This window comes from Oryx dammah, unplaced genomic scaffold (genome assembly GCF_014754425.2).
Source record: "Oryx dammah isolate SB20612 unplaced genomic scaffold, SCBI_Odam_1.1 HiC_scaffold_20, whole genome shotgun sequence".
NCBI lineage: Eukaryota > Metazoa > Chordata > Mammalia > Artiodactyla > Bovidae > Oryx > Oryx dammah.
In genome coordinates, this window is record NW_024070204.1 from 36415051 (window position 1) to 36432011 (window position 16961).

At 42.9% G+C, this 16961-nt stretch overlaps 1 protein-coding gene across 4 annotated transcripts in view; it reads right to left on the minus strand.

Annotated features, from left to right (window-relative positions):
- DAB2 (DAB adaptor protein 2) overlaps window positions 1-15621 on the minus strand; it is a 56785-nt gene extending 41164 nt beyond the window's left edge. For all 4 annotated transcript variants that reach the window (XM_040262470.1, XM_040262471.1, XM_040262469.1 and 1 more), the window contains exon 1: window positions 15210-15621. The gene's annotated coding sequence lies outside the window, so the exon portion shown is untranslated. The remainder of the gene's footprint in view (window positions 1-15209) is intronic.
- Between the last annotated feature and the right edge of the window lie 1340 nt (window positions 15622-16961).

The window sequence follows — 16961 nt, forward strand, 5'->3', positions numbered from 1 at the left end:
TTCTAGTAGATTTAGGATAGTGATATTAGGGTGACATGTGCCTTTCTGTATTTCTAAAATGAAATTCCTTAGAGAAGTGCTAATTTGTCATATAGTAATATTTAAAATGTAGGCAAATCTATAGTCTAACTTGGGCTAAAGACAGAATCATGAAGCTACTCTAGGATCAGTCACCTGCAATTAAACTCAAAAAAAAGCTAAAAGAACCTACAAATTGAACTTGAACATCTCTGGAAGCATGTGGAATGCTGCCCACGGCAAGATTTCCATACTGTCATCTTAGACATCATTAACTGATGTTTACTTATCCAGAGGTGTTGAGGAAAGCTCTTGATACATTAAAACAAATGAACAGTAAGTTTTGAATCAAACGCTCACTATGGCTTGACAAAACTCCTATGCTAGGATTTTTAAAGTTGGTCAGAGTATGGCCTAATGCCAATTTCCAGATTCGTTTCCTTAGATCGAGTGAGGTCTCTGTAGAGACCAAAGTCAGCATTTAAAGAACCTGCTGCTGCTGCTGCTGCTAAGTCGCTTCAGTCGTGTCTGACTCTGTGCGACCCCATAGATGGCAGCCCAGCAGGCTCCCCTGTCCCTGGGATTCTCCAGGCAAGAACACTGGAGTGGGTTGCCATTTCCTTCTCCTTTAAATAACCTAATGGATATCAAATCTTTACCTGTAATATAGTTGCACAGACAAATTAAAACCCAGCTTTCCTTGATTTGAGCAGAAATTGTGCTGTGAAAGGGATAAATAACCTTAATTAGCCAGTACTGAGCCAAAGGTTTCATTTATTTTTCTCAATTTCTATTAGTTCTTTAGTAAATAGTTTGGTGGATGTTTTTAAAAGGAGAAACAGGAGAAGAATAAGAAGCTGTCCTTGGAGGAAATACCAGGTTGAGAACTATTCACCACTATGATTATTACCAGCCAGTGATTGTGTTCATGGGGTCAGATAGATTTGAGGGCCCTGGTGAACATTCCAGTGGTAGAAGTTAAACCAAGGACTTGAAAAGACTATACTATCTGTTAAATTTCAGTAACAGTTTGTTGGCCTTTCTCAGGCCCTGTGCTGATATAACTTAGAGGAACCTAGGGATATTGCTCATTATAAACAACTTTCAAATTTAAAAAAAAAAAGACTCAAAACTATTTTGCTTATACCAAATATAAGGCAAGCTGAAGCTCCCCACTCTGCTCAATTTATAATAAATTCCAAATAATGTTGCAGATGAGTAGCTTGAGTCACTCATTCACCTGGTGAATGTTTATTGAACACCTGCTGTGTACTAAGCACTGTATTATGCTATATATACAGTGACAAAAATAGATTCGGCTCTCAAGGGGCTTACAGTGTAGGCAGGGGAGAGAAAATAAGCATGTAAAATAAGCTGAGTATTTTAGATGAAATATTTCCAATTAGGCTACAAAGTTTTACTGCCATTAATAACATTTAGTAAAAGAAGGTAAATTTAGACTACTTCAAGGAATTCTATAAATTGCTCTCTTTTAAATATTGACCATGGAAAGATGAAAATTTTGTCTAAGAGCATAATTTTCTTTTTCAAGACAGTTTAAAATGATGACATTTACTTAAAACATTAATTAGAGGGGGGATATTTACATTGAATATTTGAGAATATTCTATAACAATATTGGGCTTTCTTGGTGGCTCAGATAGTAAAGAATCTGCCTGCAATGCAGGAGACTCAGGTTCGATCCCTGGGACAAGAAGATCAGCTGAAGGAAAAGAATGGCTACCCACTCCAGTACTCTTGCCTAGAGAATTCCAAGGACAGAGGAGCCTGACGAGTCGGGACACAACTGAGCAACTAACACTTTTCACTGTAATAATATTGCAATCTAGAAGACAATATTGCATCTCTGTGACAGAGCCAGTGGGAGGAAAAAAATCTTGTGATATGTTAGATCATTAAGGACTGTCAACAATGTTTCCTGCAAAGTTATCTTAAAACTAGAGCCCTGAATCAACGCTGTTTTCATAAACATAGGAAAGAAACACCATGCTCCTTTGACAGCAGTTTTGTCACTTCAGGAGCACAAGCAAATCAGAGATGACACAAACCACTATTTCTAGAACCAAAAATAGTCTGTGGCACTCTTAATTACAAGATTTTTCTAAGAGTACAACAGTGTCACTTTCAGATCAGGCCAAACAACTGAACTATGGATGTAAATGAATCAATATTTTGAAAATATAACCATGGGTCCCTACTAGTATCTTTGGTTCTTTAAAGAGCACTACCTCGTTTACAAAAGCATTAGCAAGAGAATATTAGGTAACATTTGGTTAAGGTCAGCCTTCATTAAGAAAATGGCTTTAGTATGACTCAGGGAATTCAAATCAGGGCTTGGTAACAACCTAGAGAAGTGAAAAGGGGAGGGAAGCGAGAGGGATGTTCAAGTGGGAGGGGACATGGATAAACCTACAGCTGATTCATGTCGATTTTTGGTAGAAATGAACACAATACTTTAAAGCAATTATTCTTCAATTAAAAGTAAATAATATTTTTTTTAAAGGAAAATGGGTTCCCATCACCCTGAATAGCAAGGCCCTCAACAAATGCTGGCTGCATGAAATACAAGAATCTGGATCCTAAAGCAGTGCACAGTCGCATCCACTGTTTCTATTAGAGCATTACAGAGTTCTTGTATGGAAAGCTGAGCATTTGTGTCTCTACACACTATCTGGAAACAGAAGTACAGATTTTCTTTTGTTCATGGATATACCTAAAAGATCCGCAATGAAACTAAGATTGTATCTTAGACTGTTCACATATCTACTGAATGTGGCACACTTCTGGCCTTCTATTTTCTATAATTGCTCTTCATTTTTATCTCTCCTCCCTCTCCACCAAAAATGAATTTGTTTTTTACTTACTTCTGGCATTCTTTCCCAATCTTTCCTCATCACCATTCTGAACTCCTGCTTCCAAAGAAGCTGTACTACCTTGTGTCACACACCTTGCTCCTCAAAATTAGCCAACTTTTAACACAGTGCTATTTTTATTTTTTTTTATACACACAGGACTATGTTTTTCCAGTAGTCATGTATGGATGTGAGAGTTGAACCATAAAGAAAGCTGAGCACCAAAGAATTGATGCTTTTGAACTGTGGTGTTGGAGAAGACTCTTGAGAGTCCCTTGGACTGCAAGGAGATCAAACTGGTCAATCCTAAAGGAAATCAGTCCTGAATATTCATTGGAAGGACTGATGCTGAAGCTGAAACTCCAATACTTTGGCCACCTGATGTGAAGAACTGACTCACTGGAAAAGACTCCGATGCTGGAAAAGATTGAAGGTGGGAGGAGAAGGGGACAACAGAGGATGAGAGGGTTGGATGGCATCATCGACTCAACGGACATGAGTTTGAGCAGGTTCCAGAAGTTGGTGATGGACGGGAGAGGCTGGCGTGCTGCAGTCCATGGGGTGGCAAAGAGTCGGACGTGACTGAGCGACTGAACTGAACTGAACTGATACACACAGTACAGGTATTTCAAGGCAGTAGAATATTTGAAGTAAAGAAGCTTTTTGTGGGGTGACTTCTACCTTTCATCTTCTCAAAAGGATCCAATGAGAATCTAAATTGTAAGAGACTTTAGTTGTCCCTGACCTATTTTCATGGTTGAATTCTTGTAGTGGTGCCCTATCAGACCTCAGGGTTTCCTGATTTTGTATTAATCAGGCATCACTGTTCAATTCCTCCATTCAAAGTCAACCTGAGATTCAAAGCCTTGCATAATTAGAATGCACACTAAATATATACATAGCCACCTGTTCCCTGGAGAGGCTGATTGCTTCCATTTACCATGGACACTCACACAATGCCCTCTCTTATTACCTCCCTAGGCTTTAGCATTTGCTGCCTTCACCTACTTGTACTCCTACCCATCATTCAAAGTCCCTCCAAGATGTGTCTACTATGAACAAAATAGATAACTAGTGGGAAGCTGCTATATAATACAAGGAACCCAGCTTGGCACTGTGATGACCTAGAGGGATGGGATGGTGGTGGGGTTGGAGGGAGGCTCAGAGGAAGGGGCTGTTTGTTGTTCAGTCGATAAGTCCTGTTTGACTCTTTGCAGTCCCATGAACTGCAGAACAACAGGCTTCTCCATCCTTCACTATCTCCCAGAGTTTGCTCAAATTCATGTCCATTGAATCGGTAATTCTATCTAACCATCTCACCCTCTGCCACTCCCAAAAAGCAGAGACATCACCTTGCCGATAAAGGTCAGTATAGTCAAAGCTATGGTTTTTCTAGTAATCATGTACAGATGTGAGAGTTAGACCATATTGAAGGCTGAGCACTGAAGAATTGATGCTTTTGATCTATGGTGCTGGAGAAGACTCTTGAGAGTTCCTTAGACTGCAAGGAGATCAAATCAATCAATCCTAAAGGAAATCAACCCTGAATAATCATTGGGAAGACTGATGCTGAAGCTGAAGATTCAATACTTTGACCACCTGGTGCAAACAGCCAACTCACTAGAAAAAAAGAAGAGGGTGTATATATATATATATATATATATATATATATATATACACATATAAAATTATGATTGATTCATGTTGTACAGCAGAAACCAATACAACACTATAAAACAATTATCCTCCAATTAAAAAATAACAACAAAAAATACATATTGTCTGAGGTCTTTACTAACCTCTCACTAGCCTTACTATTTCTCTACACTTAACCTATTGTTGCCCTCTGATCCATGTAGAATTCTTCCCCTAAGTCAATGAAATTTGAGGTCAGAGAATTATTTATCCTACTTTCCTAGCCCCACCCCCATCCCACTCAATATGCCAGCAAATTTGGAAAACTCAGCAGTGGCCACAGGACTGGAAAAGGTCAGTTTTCATTCCAATCCCAAAGAAAGGCAATGCCAAAGAATACTCAAACTACTGCACAACTGCACTCATCTCACATGCTAGTAAAGTAATGCTCAAAATTCTCCAAGCCAGGCTTCAGCAATACATGAATGGTGAACTTCCAGATGTTCAAGCTGGTTTTAGAAAAGGCAGAGGAACCAGAGATTAAATTGCCAACATCCGCTGGATCATGGAAAAAGCAAGAGAGTTCCAAAAAAACATCTATTTCTGCTTTATTGACTATGCCAAAGCATAGTGTGGATCACACTTTGACTGTGTGGATCACAATAAACTATGGAAATTCTGAAAGAGATGGGAATACCAGACCACCTGACCTGCCTCTTGAGAAATCTGTATGCAAGTCAGGAAGCAAGAGTTAGAACTGGACATGGAACAACAGACTAGTTCCAAATAGGAAAAGGAGTGCATCAAGGCTGTATATTTTCACCCTGGTTATTTAACTTGTATGCATCATGAGAAACGCTGGGCTGGAGGAAGCACAAGCTGGAATCAAGATTGCTGGGAGAAATATCAATAACCTCAGATATGCAGATGACACCACCCTTATGGCCAAAAGTGAAGAAGTCCTGATGAAAGTGAAAGAGGAAAGTGAAAAAGTTGGCTTAAAGCTCAACATTCAGAAAATGAAGATCATGGCATCTGGTCCCATCACTTCATGGCAAATAGATGGGGAAATAGTGGAAACAGTGGCTGACTTTATTTTTCTGGGCTCCAATAATCACTGCAGGTGGCAATTGCATCCATGAAATTAAAAGACATTTACTCCTTGGAAGAAAAGCTATGACCAACCTAGACAGCATATTCACAAGCAGAGACATTACTTTGCCAACAAAGGTCCGTCTAGTCAAGGCTATGGTTTTTCCAGTGGTCGTGTATGGATGTGAGAGTTGGACTGTAAAGAAAGCTGAGTGCCAAAGAATTGATGCTTTTGAACTGTGGTGCTGGAGAAGACTCTTGGGAGTCCTTTGGACTGCAAGGAGATCCAACCAGTCCATCCTAAAGGAGATCAGTCCTGGGTGTTCATTGGTAGGACTGATTCTGAAGCTGAAACTCCAGTACTTTGGCCACCTGATGTGAAGAGCTGAGTCAGTTGAAAAGATCCTGATATTGGGAAAGATTGAGGGTAGGAGGAGAAGGGGACGACAGAGGATGAGATGGTTGGATGGTATCATCGACTCAACGCACATGGGTTTGGGTGGACTCCGGCAGTTGATGATGGACAGGGAGGCCTGGTGTGCTACGGTTCATGGGGTCGCAAAGAGTGGGACACGATTGCGCGACTGAACTGAACTCACCCCCACCCTTGCCCCTCCACCCCCAGTCTGGTAAACAGCAGTGCCCTTAAAACATTAGGGGTAATACAAGGTTTCCATTTGTTCCTTAATATTAAAATCTTTACTTTTCTGATTTTTCATGAAATACAGGTTTTTCTTCAACTGCTGAGCAATCGCCACTCAAACTCTTAGTGCCAAGATAGCTAGGTTAATTGATCTGAGTCAGCATTATGGTCTCCTGATTTAATAAAGGGATCTACTGCTTAGCAGATAAAGATCTAAGTTCTTGCCCTGACATCCAAAGCTCAGTGCAATACAGCTCTTGTTTTCGAATCTATCACCTCTGAACCCTCTACCATTTTGTACTTTCTGTTGGTCAGACTGGCCAGGCAGAATTCTTTGGGCATACATCTGCATGATATATTTATGAGCTTCTGCCTAGAATGCATTTTTCTTTCTCACTTTGCCGATCTGACTTCCACCATTCGTTTAAAGGACAAGTCCATCATCACATGAGTCCTTTCCTTTCTCTGGACTCTCAATTATAATAAAACAATATATTACTTGAGTGGTTGTCATTTTCTCTAAATTTCTTGTAGGAAACAATTGTTGACAATTATATGTTCCCTAGTGGGTGCTACCCTTTAGATGCTAACTTTAAAGTTACCATTTAAAGTTACCACTAGAAAGCAGATGTAAATACTTTTATCCAAATTTCAATTACAATCAACAAAAATTTCAGACCAGCTGACAAATCAAAAACCCCAAGAACAAGTTATCAGGCAGCCAAGCAAATATCTATGCATCAATATATCCTTCAGAAGACAGGTTGGACATTAAATAAAACTATCATTTCAATTCAAGTACATGAACACTTCTGAAAAGTTTCAGCTAACAGCTGAACCTTGGTCCAGGGAGCAATCAATATTAAATCTCCATACTGCAAACCACCTGTGGCCAAAAGAGCTTGTTCAATCAGTTACATATTTGTTTTCTACTTTGAAGCTGGGGTTTTATTTAAGATGTCTGACTTCAGAGGCAAAGGTTCAAAAAAGAAATCCCAACACAAAACTCCAAAATCACACCACCACCACTCAATGTTGGTGTAGTAAAGCACAGCTGATATTTTCTTTGAAGGGAGATTTGAGCACCTACTATATGTACCATTCCAATTTCTGATCCTTTGGTCTACAAGTTAAGTTATGTTTTCCATCAGGATTAATGTTGTGTCCCAAAGACAGACTGGTTCAGCAATCTTCACAGGACTATGTGAACCCTCTGACAAATATTCACACACATGTGGCTTATTTCTGCTGCACTAAATGGTGACAAAAAGCATGTTAGAATCTGCATTACATATTATAGAATATTAGAACAGGTCTTGTTCCCTTAATAGGACACTTAAAATATGAAGAATAAGTGAGGTCACTGGGTGAAATGTTTTTTAATAGAACAAGGAGGGCAGTTGCACCCCAGCGCAGGTCCATTAATGAAGTTATTCTTCACTTTCCAGTTCTTTGGGCATAGATTAATGCTAACCTCAGGAGGACTCAACTGCCCTGCCCAGAGAACATTTGAGAGGTGCCTTAAGAGTTAACATCTGTGTGCCTGTATTGGTCTGTGAAGCGTTGCCACATTTTCTTGCTTGACCCTCACGTTTAATAGTTTCATGGTATGTAAGAAAGATGCGCTTCTCGTTTGCAGCCCGAATCCATTCATCTGTAGATTTTAGTTTGCCTAAAGACCACAAACAATGAAAACAGGACCATTTATATCAGCTTAGTTACTTTGGACACAGTCATTTGTGGTTCAGAGCCCAGATTCTTAACCACTAACCTCTGCTGCCTCTTCAGAGTTCCAGTTCTCTCCTACATCACACCCTTGTATCTTTCAATCTAAGAAGCGACCTCTGCTAGACACCAGTCTCTCTGATTAATGCCAGTCAGTCTTAGGACTGTTGTGCAAGGTGAGTGAAGTGACTCAGGGTCAGAGACATTGAGTATCATGCCTAAGAAACAGCCATGCTGTCATTCCACTGCAGGACTAGAGTCTACTCTCTTTCCTTTACGTAACTCAGACTTTCTTCTAGATTCCCACTCACTGGGAGTTCTTCCATTGCTAGCCTAGCCACATACTTCACATAAAGGTATTTACTAAGTATTCTGATAAACATCAAGATTTTAATCATAAAGATTCATGCTTTTATCCTGACTTTACCACTTAACTGGAATGACCTTGGGCAGGCTAATATCTATTGATCACACTGGAGCAAAGAAATGGAGATATTGTTTCTACCTTAAGTTATTTAAAGTGAAAGTCAGATGCGAGAAGAACAGTACTGCATTAACCATAAAGCACTATAAAAAGCAAGTGCAACAGATTCATTTACCATGACGGGCAGGGCTTCATCTGTACTCTGGGCATGGCATGAAAAAACAAAATAAAACGTTTTATAGGTTAGAGAAAACCATCTGGCTCAAGAAGAATGATCTAGTTTGCTGAAATCTTTTTAAAAAAGAAGTAACTGGGACAGTTTTCTAATAAATGGAGATTAATTTTGTTCCTTTAAAACCCCAGAAGAGGGAAAAGAATTTGGAAATGAGGTGGTAATATACAACTAAGGAGTAGATCAGTTTTCCTAGAATCAAAAAAGCAGTACTTGAGATAGCAGGAAAAAAATCAGGATCTGTGCTTTTTCATCTTTTTAAGATTCAGTTAAACTGCCGCTGCTGCTGCTAAGTCGCTTCAGTCGTGTCCGACTCTGTGAGACCCCACAGACGGCAGCCTACCAGGCTCCGCCATCCCTGGGATTCTCCAGGCAAAAACACTGGAGTTGGTTGCCATTGCCTTCTCCAATGCATGAAAGTGAAAAGTGAAGTCGCTCAGTCATGTCCGACTCTTCGCAACCCCATGGACTGCAGCCTACCAGGCTCCTCCTCCTGTGGGATTTTCCAGGCAAGTATACTGGAGTGGGGTGCCAAACTGAGCTCTGTTTAAGTGCTTTGCTTTATTATTTCCATGATTGTAGGAATTCAGTTACTTTGTTATGCTTTCCATTGAACAACTGAGTTATGAAAGTTTCTCTTAGATCATGTGAAGGGTTTGTTGGAATACAGCTGGATGGACCCTACTGCTCATATTTGGTTTAGTGGGTCTGGGATAGGAACCAAGAATTTGCATTTCCAGCAAGTTGCCAAGTGATGCTGATGTAGCTGATCTGGGGACTACACTCTGAGAGTTAGTCTGAGATGAGTTCTTTCTAGTGTGAACTACACACTCTAGCTAAGTGTCCAACATTGAAAGAATGAATGAATTTAACTGTTAAATGAGAACTTCCAGCAGTTTACCTGTTACACAAAGATCTAAGTCTGTTTCAGAGTAACACATTGCTAGAGAGAAATGGGGTCACTTTTTAGCCAGAGGAAACATTCAATCATAAATTCCTCACCCAAATCTCTTCCAGGTTGGAGAATGTTTCAAACCCAGCTTTTCCAGTATTTTTACTTTCAAACCCAGCAGCTCCTTCTCCTTTGTGGTTACCTAAATATCTAAGTGACAGCCTTTATGCATTCTGCCTCCTGGTAACTTCCCTGCAGCTGAACATTCACTCGGGCTGCTCTGTTGACACAAAGTTCTTACCAGTTTGAAGAAGTTAAAGGTCCCTTGCCTCTAGCTATCCTCGAGGCTAAGTTATAACTTATAGCAGCAGAGAGACACTGCCGGGCTGCTTCTACATTGAAGCAGCAGCTTTTATGTTCCTGAAATTTTATAAGTCTTAATGTTGTTTCTTTACTGTGATGATGTAAGTATGAGCTGGAGTTGGACAATTAGGAGTAAAGTTTTGGATTAAAATAAATTTAGAAGGGAAAGATGAGGTAGGTAGAGAGGACATTCTATGTCACTTAAGAAAAAAAAGTGACTTCCATTTTTAGACCAGGAAGCAATTTGTTCAGATTTTGCTTACCCTAAGGTAGCCGGGAGAAATATCAATAACCTCAGATATGCAGATGACACCACCCTTATGGCAGAAAGTGAAGAGGAACTCAAAAGCCTCTTGATGAAAGTGAAAGTGGACAGGGAAAAAGTTGGCTTAAAGCTCAACATTCAGAAAATGAAGATCATGGAATCCGGTCCCATCACTTCATGGGAAATAGATGGGGAAACAGTGGAAAGAGTGTCAGACTATTTTTGGGGGGGGGCTCCAAAATCACTGCAGATGGTGACTGCAGCTATGAAATTAAAAGACGCTTACTCCTTGGAAGAACAGTTATGACCAACCTAGATAGCGTATTCAAAAGCAGAGACGTTACTTTGCCGATTGGACTATGAAGAAGGCTGAGTGCTGAAGAATTGATGCTTTTGAACTGTGGTGTTGGAGAAGACTCTTGAGAGTCCCTTGGACTGCAAGGAGATCCAACCAGTCCATTCTGAAGGAGATCAGCCCTGGGATTTCTTTGGAAGGAATGATGCTAAAGCTGAAACTCCAGTACTTTGGCCACCTCATGCGAAGAGTTGACTCATTGGAAAAGACTCTGATGCTGGGAGGGATTGGGGGCAGGAGGAGAAGGGGATGACAGAGGATGAGATGGCTGGATGACATCACGGACTCGATGTACGTGAGTCTGAGTGAACTCCGGGAGTTGGTGATGGACAGGGAGGCCTGGCGTTCTGCGATTCATGGGGTCGCAAAGAGTTGGACACAACTGAGCGACTGAACTGATTGACTCACTGAAGGTAGCAGGCCTCCTTCCAAGGTAGGAAAAAGATTTTGGAAGGGGAGTAACCATGCCAACCTGCCCAGCTCTATGGGCAAGGACAGTACGGGGCCCTAGGTACTTAGAAGGCTTTTTATTTCTAGTCTTGATCCTCAGTTTAGTACAGGGGTCCCTCCCTTCCCCCTTCCTTGTGCTCCAGTGCTGACTTCTTGGGGAAAGACTGCTCCCCCTCTGTAGGGAGTCTGGAGGTGGGAAGAAAGACTGAAATGAGACCAGAGATCAGCTTGACCAAACCAAACTGCAAGCTCCAGGCAGAGAACAGAGAGTAACTCCCAGTTGGTTTAGTGTAAGCACAGCAAATTCTCTGGCTTTGTTCATATGAAGAGCTTAAGGGATTAACATTTTTCAGGTAGATGGGCGGTGTCCAACTTTGACAAAGATATTCCCCATTCTGCCTATAATTTTCACTAAAGATATGTAATTCAGCAGTTCAGGAGGCAAAATGAAAACAAAACAACGGAATAAAGGAGTCTAAGCATATTAGATTAACAGTCTTCCCAGCAAAACTGTGGATAGGTATTATTCTCTTCGGATAAGAAAGCTTAAGTACAGAGAAGTGATGCAATTTGCTCAAGGTCACACAGGCAGCAGTGCAGTCCCTGGGATTTGAACTGAGGCCATAGGACTGCAGAACCTACTTGCTCACCACCACTCCCTGGCTTAGCTAGGTGGGAGGCAGAAACGGCCTGTGGGCCAGCGCTTTGTGTTCACTCTCAGCATATTTGTTCCTCTCACAGGAAATCAGTGTGTTCTTTGTAGAAGAAGGGGACTCCAAGGCCTGCTTTACTTCTGAGTCACAGGATTAATCCGGTCAGGATACATAACCATGAGTTAGGTTTCCCTTAAATACAGAGATCTGGGGTTACAGCTATTTCAGCTAAATGTGATTTTGGCCAACCTCTGTGCAATTCAGTGGCACAGCTTCAACTTCAGAATTACACAGCAGCACCAGAGAATTTTTAGATATCACATCCTGTTCCTCAGGTGTTTCATACTGTCAGTCCTCATTCTGGTTCTGCTTGGAGGGTGTGTGCATGCTCAGTCATGTCCAACTCTTGTGACCTCATGGATGGTAGCCCGCCAGGCTCCTCTTGTCCATGGAATTCTCCAGGCAAGAATACTGGAGGGGGTTGCCATTTCCTACTGCAAGGATCTTCCCAACCCAGGAATCGAAACTGTGTCTCCTGCACTGGCATGTAGATTCTTTACCACTGAGCCACCAGGGAAGTCCCTGGAGGGTAGAGAGCCCTACAAAGTGAATGAAAGAAAGTGAAGTCGCTCAGTCGTGTCCGACTATTTGCAGCCGCGTGGACTGTAGCCCACCAGGCTGCTCCATCCATGGGATTCTCCAGGCAAGAATACTGGAGGGGGTTGCCATTTCCTTCTCCAGGGGATCTTCCCAACCCAGGGATCAAACCCGGGTCTCTCGCATTTCAGGCAGACGCTTTACCCTCTGAGCCACCTTCCTGGGCCTTAGAGAGCCCTAGGCGTTTGGTCAAATACCAAAACTTCCTCAACCAGAACACTTTCAAGTCTTTTCTCCTTAGGGCAACTTAGCGCCCTGGAGCTCTGTCTTTGGTGGCCTTTTTAAATATTTAAGTATCTTAGATTTGTCTCTAAGAAAAATACTGATTAAATCCTCAAGTTAGGAAAGACTGAGGAAGGGAAACATACGGAACCTTCAAAACTAAGGCTTCCCTGCTGGTCCAATGGTTAAGAATCCGTCTACCAATGCAGGGGACACAGGTTCGATCCTTAGTCTGGGAAGATCCTACATGCCACAGAGCAATTAACCCCATGTGCCACAACTATCTGAGCCCACACTCTAGAGTCCCTGTTCCACAACAAAACAAGCCACTGCAATGAGAAGCCGACACACCACAAAGAGTAAGTAGCCCCCATTCTTTGAAACTAGAGAAAGCCTGCACACAGCAACAAACATAATGCAGCCAAAAAAAAAAAAAAAACTACCCAGGTGAAAAATATCTATGGTAGCTAGTGTAGGTTTACAGACATATGAGGGTAGGATGAGAAATAAAACGGCACTTACTGGCTCTACCACCAAGAGTCCACGTCTCCACAAAGCCTCCTACTGACCAGGAGCCATGACCAAGGCTTCGGTCTTCCCCTCTGTAACAGAGACATGGCTGAGCAGGAAAATAAAGGTCACCCCAACCAGCTGGACAGCCGCTTCCTGGGGTCCCTTCATGCCCACAAGCGTCTCAAGAGCAATTCTGTTCAACCCAAACAAGGTGGTTGAAAGTCATTCGACCTTTCAGGCAAAGCAAGGAGCAAGCCTAAGGCACAGAATTTGGACTTTTAGTTGAATCCACAACTCTAAAAAGTCTTGAGTGGAAATGCAGAAACTAATTGCTGCCCTTAACAATGAGGCAAGGCCTTGAACAAGCAATGGGACCCCCTTCCCTCTCTCACATCCTCAGGAGAAAATCAGCTTGTGTCTAAGACCACCAGAATGGCAGCTACCTATGTGTCAGAGCTGGAAGCTGGGAGACAGTCCTCTACCTTCTATTTTGAAATGGAGGAGGGTAGAGCTTGAGAAGGACTGATTTCTAGGGCATCCATTTGGCTAAGAAGGAAGAGAGCTGGAAGTGGGAAGGGAAGGGAAAATGAAGTTATTCATCATCAACAGGAAAAAGAATCCAGTCTGCCTTAGGAGGAGACTGACGAGGGATTTAGAAGTAATCTGTCCCAGAAATACACACTGGAAAGAAAACCACCAGGCCTCCTTTGTGCTTTTCCGACAAGACTGCACATTGTATTTGGTATAGCCAGATACCTAGCACTTCAACCAAAAGGGGTGAATTCTCATGGCAACAAAGTTTCTTACAGTGTCATGGAGGCCCATCTCCCCTCAAAGAAGAAGAGACAGAACCTGGTGAGAGGTAGGGTGGGCCCCCGGCGCGGAGAAGAGTAGCCTAAAAGATCTGGCTGCTGGTTTAAGAAGCCAGGTGGAGGTGAGACCCAGAGCAAGGGAGACAAGCCTTTTGGTAGCTGTCAAGCTCCCCCATTCCCAGCTAGTTTTTCCCTCACCAATAGCCAGGAGACGCTCCTGTGTGGGGAGCCAACCTCAAGCCTGCAGGAAGATCAATTAAAATCCCATCAAAGCCATTTCGAGAGCCTTATCAGACATTTCGAAGGCATTTTTTTTGCAGCTGCTTTCTCTTCCTCAGCCATTCCTTCTATTTTAGTTACTTCTGTCTCACCTCCTTCTACTCCACTCCCCTGCTTTGTCTGATTAGAGCCAGAAATTTTTTTCATTAAGTCACTTTACAGTGCAATAACAACATTTACTATTCATGAAGTCGCCCCTCCAGAATTTTTAAGTCTTTCCATGTGTCTGGAAGCTGATTTCTGCTCTTCTCGTTTTACAGAGCGCCTCTCTTCCTTCCAAACACAAACTTAAAAAAAAAAAAAAAGAGGATAAGGTGGGGGTGGAGATAACATCCAGATTCTTTAAGCATTTTTAATCCAGTTAGATTTCCCTTTGGACTCAAAGGGCTCCCTGCTAAAACTGACTGCGGACCTGAATTCCTTGCTAAGAATTAAGTCAAGAGGGAAGGGCAGCAGGAACAAATAACACAGTCAGCTCCATGCTATGAACCCGCTATGCTGACTGGGGCTCCACGGTGTTAACCCATTCATTCTTTTCCCCCCTTTCCTAAAATTCATCCTTAATCTTTCTAGATTACAGCAAGCAGGCAAACACCTTTTAAATCCCCGGAGGATTTCAAACAAGTTTGTTCAGTCTCTTGGGCAGATACTTTCTTAAGAATTCGGGTGTAAGACAAAGTTCACATTTTAATGCCACACGTTGTCGGTCACTGGGAAAAAGCTTCTCGTGGGTACAAACCAAGTCCCCAGCCTTTGTCACACGGCAAAAATAAACACTCTTAGAGGAGTTAATTAGGCGGTCAGTAGCCACACCAGTGGGGCTTTTGAACAAGCAGACAGACAGACACGCACACACACAAGGGAGGCGCTTGTTACATGTCACTAGCTGGACATCTGGAGTCCGACCCCAAAGGTAAAGGCTTTCCGTGGAAGCGTTCCTCGGATGTCAGGCCACAAAAGCGCCTGTCTGCCCAAGTATGCCGCCGTCTCCTTAATAAGACGCCCCAACAGTCCCAGTTTTGCATCCCAAGAGGGGAAAAGAGCAAGGGAGGGAGGGAGGTCACCAAAAATGGGGCCAAAGGGAAGAAGGAACCAGAGCTACTCACAGTCTAGCTAGCGCCTCTGCGATGCGAGCATGACTCCTCGGTGCCCGAGCCTCCTGGCTGCCGCGCTGCCCACACGGCTGCCGCGCTTAAATAGCCGCCGGCCCGGGAGCCTCGGAGCCGCGGGCCACTCCCGGCGAGATATGGTTCTAATCAGATGCTGGCAGCTTTGGACTCCCCAGGAATGCGCCGGGATGTTTTTGCTGCCTGGGTTGGGTAACTCCCCCTCAACGTGTCTGCTGAGTCTTCCAAACTTAACTGTTTATTAACTCGAGCTGGGGCCGCGCAAAGCAGCCGGCTCCGGGGAGCCGGGAGCCCCACCAGCGGGGGGCGATCGCCCCGAGCCCAGCGAAGGGGAGGAGTAGGGAGTCGGGGCGCCGTCCGCAGCCCAGGCTCGCGGGGCTGAGGCAAGGGACCCGGGAGAGTGCGCTTAAGGACAGGAAAGGGAAACCCCGCAGGAAAGGGGTGGGACCCAGCGACCTTCATCTCAAAAATTCCTTCTCTGGACTGCCGCTTCCAGTGATGTGGCGTCCCAAGTCATCCGAACCCGATGGGGCCCTTGAAACAAAGGGCTGCTTTTACTCCTGACTTTCCTGGCTAGAGGCAGTGGATGCTAGCTCAGAATCTGCTGTCTCCACAGTTCCACGTGTGATCGCACTCCCACCCCGGTTAAAGGAATTCATGTCTCTTTCATGGCAGATGTGGGTAATCTGTGTGTATATGTAAATTGGTGGGTAATCTGTGTGTATATGTAAAACACACTGCATTTATGTGTGAAATATAATCCTGTATATACACATAAAACAATACTCTCTCTATGAAATTGATACAAACAAAAATGTGCAGGTCTATATAACTTATCTAAGTAAGCTATATATTTGATGTAAACAGAGGTTGTTTACTGGCTTTCCCCACAGAATGGGCATCCCTGTGTAGACACTTAATATGACTTTATCTGATTTCCATAGTGTTTCCTATACCTCTAAGAAAAATCTGAAATATGAGAAATAAAATATTTGAAAAGGGACTTTCCTGGCGGTCCAGTAGTTAAGACTCCACTTTGAATGCAGGGGTCACAGGTTAGGGACCTGTGGGGGAGCTAAGATCCAGAAATCTCACATTCCTGGTGAGGGAGCTAAGATCTCACAAGCCTCCTGGTTCGGCCAAAAGAAATAAAGAAAAAAAAAAAAAGAATAGAAAAAAACTGAAAATATTGATATGCAGTACTCAGCAGTAGAAGGCATTCCATAGTTGTATCTTAGTGGACCTTAACAAGCTGGGGATTCATCTTTTCTATATTTTAAAATCATGAACAATTGTAAAACATCCCCAGAAGCTTTGCTGCTTTTTAAGAATTATGAAATTATCCTTGTGAAAATGAATCTGTTTCCTTCCTTTTTTAAAAAGTCTGAGACAGTGTTTGGCGTGCTGGCTCAGTTGTGTACAATTCTTTGCAACCCTGCGGACTGTCGCCCACCATGCTCCTCCGTCCATGGGATCCTCTAGGCAAGAATACTGGAGTGGGCTGACATTTCCTTCTCCAGGGGATCATCCCCACCCAGGGACTGAACCCAGGTCTCTTGCATCTCCTGCACTGGCAGGAAGACTCTTTACCACTGGCGCCTCCAGTGTGTAGTAAATGTGAAAATGCTAAACTGTGACTTGGATGGGAGGGGGCAATTGATTTTATTGAGTAAGCAACACACTGGATTTGCATTTTATCTCTGGAAACTGGGGGCTCAAATCGGGCTCATG